Genomic DNA, 4856 nt, shown 5'->3' with positions numbered 1-4856 from the left:
TTCATAAATAAAAAACTGCTGTGCTCTTGCTTAAAAAAATGGAAAGGTTGCCTGTTCCAAAGAATCTTTATTTAAATGTAGTTATTTCCCAAAATATCTTGACATGATATTGCAATATCTCAATATTAAGCAGTTTCCACATTTTAAGGACATATCCTTAACTATGATTAATGGAGAGTAACTCAATAATAAATTTTACACCTAATTGTCAAGCATGATTTTCACTTTATCCAAAATCAATTCTGTAAGCTTCAATAGTTTATTCAACAAATATGTATTGAAGTTCTACAAGTTGTATTAGAGACTGGGGATAGAACAGTGAGCAAAAAGAGATACCACTGGGAAGGAAGAACCTAGGCAGCATGAGATCTAGTAAATAAATGAACAATAAAAAAAAATGAACAATAACATAATAATGACTGCTAAACCTCTTCATCTCTACAAGTGCAAGAAATATCTGAAGTAAGGTTATGTATATTCCGAGCCTTAAAACTTAGTGCTTACTCTATAAGACCTGCTGATGCTTTCTCCCCTTGTTATTTAATATTTTTTGTATCTAGGATTAATTTTCTTATTTCATTTATATAAGAGAAAAGGAGAGCTGGTGGTGGATCTAATTTAAATTGTTACTTACAAGCCAAGAAATGACTCAAGGTAACAGAATATACACCACATAGAACACATAATATGTAGAAAAATACACATTTGCAAGTACACACAAATAGGCACATGTCAATCAAGTGTTTATTAATAGAGGCATAATTATTATAGGAAAATATAACAATATGTATTTTTACATATGTTTAAATTTATGACACTTCCTCCTATGTATCCTTATGTATCATACAAATATTGGCATATTTCTTAATATGCTCTAAATTTATAACATCAGGCTATTTATTTCTTCATTTGTCACTTATAATTTATGCACATATCATAATGTGTTTATATTAGTAAAAATTCAGAAACAATGCTAATGTCTAACAGAAGTGAAATATTTAAGTCAATGTTTTGTGGTATCAGATTATTCACTAATCTAATAATAATATTTAATAAAACCTTCATCTTTAGAATTACATAATAATGAAGAAATATGCAGCATTTTATACCATATTTACCACATGAACTACATTTTATTTATGGAGATTGAGACAGAATGTTATGAATAAAACCATATGAAACTACATTTTATTTAAAGAGATTGAGACAGAATGTTATGAATAAAATGGTTACTCAAAATTAGAAAAATTTTTACAATGCATATTTATGGGAAAACTGATTTTTAATTATTGCCATGCTATTTTCTAATAGCTCTGTCATATGTACATTTATTTTATAATCAGAAAATACATTAAATGAAAGAAACATGTAAATATAATTAACACACTAAGCATTTATGGAACAATAATTGTGTTTCTAAAACCATATTGAATATTGACATTGAGGGGCACTTGGGTGGCTCAGTCAGTTAGGCAACCGACTCTTGATTCCAGCTCAGGTCATGATCTCAGGGTGGTGAAATTGGGCCCCATGTCAGACTTAATGCTGGGGGATGGAGACTGCTTAAGATTCTTTCCCTCTCCCTATGTGTCCCCCCAAAGTGACTGACAGGGTGTTACTCTACAAAGTTACATAGCACACTTCAATATATGTTGCAAGTATTACATTGAGTCAAATGTAAAAAGACAATTGATCACATAATCTTGATTGAAATTTGAGTAACATGTATTTAGAAAATGAAATTTGAACTGAATTTGCAGAAGAGTAGGAGTTTTCTAGACATTAACTTATTATGTAAATAACTTGCATCAACTAAATAACACAAATGATATAACACATGAAGGTATACAAGAGCGCTCTGAGTTACAATGTGCAGCAAGTACGTAAAATTATTGTTCAAGCATGTATAGCAGTAAGAGAAGAATGGGAACTGCCAGCCTAACAATTCATCTCTCTCTACAATAAGACAATAAATTCCTGGGGTCCCGGGATCGAGTCCCATGTCAGGCTCCTTGTATGGGTCCTGCTTCTTCCTCTGCCTGTGTCTCTGCCTCTCTCTCTTTCTCTATCTCTGTCTCTCAGGAGTAAATAAATAAAATCTTTAATAACATAAATAAATACATTAGGACTTTCTCCTATAGGTTACAGAGAACATTTGTGTTTGTTTCACAAGGAATAACACAGAGGGAGTTTTTTTTTTATTTTTTTTATTTTTTTTTTGCAAAGATGACTATAGTGGCAACATTTAATGTAAAAAGGAAGAGATTCAAGAAGGGAGAGTGAGTTGAAAACTACTGTGGTCTATCTAAATGAGCAGACAATCATAGTAAGAACTGGTACAATAGAAATGTATCAGAGACAGCATACACTTGTAGCCATTATATAATAAAGGTGGCAGGTTCAAAATAAAGAGGTCCATTAAAGATAACTATACCTTGATTAGTTTTGATATTCATTACAGTATGTTTGTTTAAAAATGTGGAAAATTTGGAGAGACAGTGGCAAAATACGCATTTACTTTTATTTTATTATTTTATTTTTTTCGCATTTACTTTTAATTCATCAATGTATCAAAATATTTATTAAGCATTACCAAATAAAAAATGAATTCATACCTATGTAAGGAAAGACTTTATTCAGAAGGATGACTGCAATAGAGAGAATGCTTTAACCAAGAGCAAAGAGGCTTTTCTTTTATAGGGAGGAATAAGAGGTTAGGGAAAAGCCAAAGTGGTGAAGTTGCAGAACAGAGTGGACAGTAGATAAGTCTTTTCCTTTCCAGCAGCCTAGGGGCTGTGAACAAGGAGCTGGTGCTACTGAGGGTCAAAATTCAGGGGCCTTGGGGAGAAAGAAATTTAAGCAAAGTTTTGTTAAGGGCATTTTGTTCTGATTGATCAATGGGAACGAGAGACTCAACAATCATTTATGAGAGAAAGATTGGAATTTGGAGAGTCTGACACAGGCAAGCAAAAGGGAGGGACATCAGTGAGTCTTACCTAAATCTTATGGTGAAGGAGTGTTGCTCCCAGTAAGCTGTTCCCAGAATACAGAAAGGTGAGGGGCTCTCTTTAACTCTTGCTCTTCTCCAAAATCACAAGATTTAGATAAAAATCAGTATTGCAAGGTGTCTGGGTGGCTCAGTTTGGCCTCAGGTCATGATCCTGGAGTCCCAGGATTAAGTACCAAGCCTGGCTCCCTGCTCTGCGGGGAGTCTGCTTCTCCCTCTGCATGCCCCCTGCTCATGATCTCTCTCTCTCAAATAAATAATATAAAATAAAGTAAAATAAATAAAATAATTCAATTATGTTAGTAGCAACAATGATATAGATCCAAATGTCAAAATAAAGTAAAGCTACTCTTGGAAACTAGTCTACCAGAGAAGAGACCTATGTTAATAATTCTTAAACGTTATTGTTAAATTAATGTTATGAGAGGTACGAAAAAAGTAAATGTTATGAGAGATACGGAAGAAGTAAAAGATGAATATTTAAAAGATTGTACTTAGTTTTCATTTGCACTGTTAAGATTTTTTAAGAGTTGATGAAAGAGTGAAGCTAATAAAACTTGTAGCTCAGGCTTCCAGGAGACACAGGTGTAGAAGTGAATGCTGCACTTCGAGCCAGTTGGGCTTCTGAAACTGGCAGGATGAATGTGGTGGTAGCACACAGCGAAGTAAACCCCAACCCTCAAGTGGCAAATCGCCAGGACATCTGGCTGGCCTACATCATCTCCATGGTTGTGCTGCATGTGGCTCTACTTGGCATCCCCTTCTTCAGCATTTCTGTTGTCGTGAGTCTGACCAACATCATCATAACTGTCTGTGGATGTCTTCTTACCTAAGATGAAAGGGACACCCTTGGAGACTTCTGATCAAGAAATGGCTCTGACATCAATACACTGAGAACAGATGGAATATGGGTTCCAATTTACCTCTCCCCACCATTCTTCAGCCTCTCTCCTATTGTATTCTATCTCCTGGCCAGCTTCTACACTAAGAAACTGCTGCTCACTTTCTTATCAACATACCTCCTTGCTTAGTGTCCTGACATCTAAGCTATTCCAACTCTATAGGGTTTGTCACTTTGGCATCAAGAAATACCGAGGGATGAGGCTGTGGAAGAGGCTGAAACAAAACACTGTAACATCCTTTCCTCCTCTATGCTGCCTTCTGTATGTTGAAAGTCTGAGAACCAAACAACCTTTCTTAAACTCCCTGGAAGACAACAGGTTGGAAAGTGGAGCTCCCTGGGACCAGCCTTGCTAGGAGCAGAGTTCTTTGAATCAGAAGAGGCAAGTGGGATTAAGGACCAAATGTCTCTCTCTTCCTAACAGGAAGCCATGTTTGGGTAGCATGTTTGGTGATAGTTTTTCCAGGTTTTCCACTCCACCACTGTCCATCTCTGTCTCTGCTATGTGTTTTCCTTATAATAAAGATAATTTTTTTCAGGAAAAAAAATGTGTAACTCATGAGAAATGCAAATAGAACCTTCTAGGGAAGGGACATAGCATGTGCTTAGGAGATGGACAGGGCTAATACTGGCAGGCTGAGATCATATCAGGATAACTAAGAGACATAGTTGAGAAATAAGCAGAGGCCAGATCAGAAAATCTTGACAAATTATTACTACAAGCTAAAAAGAGTCACAAAGTGTGTCCACTCTTCTAAAATTCCCTCAACTGAGCCACTTTGTCACATATGCACTTAGCTGGAATGTTGCTTCTCCTTTCTTTTTGCTCCAAAGAGCAAAATGGTCTGAGGAAGTGAGGGCATTTTTGCTATTCAGTATATAATACTGAAATGTAACTTGGCAAAACAGATTTGCAGAAGGTCTGTTTAACATTAGCAAAATATGGCA

The 4856-nt window shown here is 35.4% G+C and overlaps 1 pseudogene; it reads left to right on the top strand.

Annotated features, from left to right (window-relative positions):
- Positions 1-3645: 3645 nt before the first annotated feature.
- Positions 3646-4264, top strand: LOC112655810 (ORM1-like protein 2; annotated as a pseudogene).
- Positions 4265-4856: the final 592 nt, after the last annotated feature.

The sequence above is a fragment of the Canis lupus genome, chromosome 22, assembly GCF_003254725.2.
Source record: "Canis lupus dingo isolate Sandy chromosome 22, ASM325472v2, whole genome shotgun sequence".
NCBI lineage: Eukaryota > Metazoa > Chordata > Mammalia > Carnivora > Canidae > Canis > Canis lupus.
Note: the sequence above shows the minus strand (reverse complement) of the source record. Positions and strands in the feature narration are given on the sequence as shown.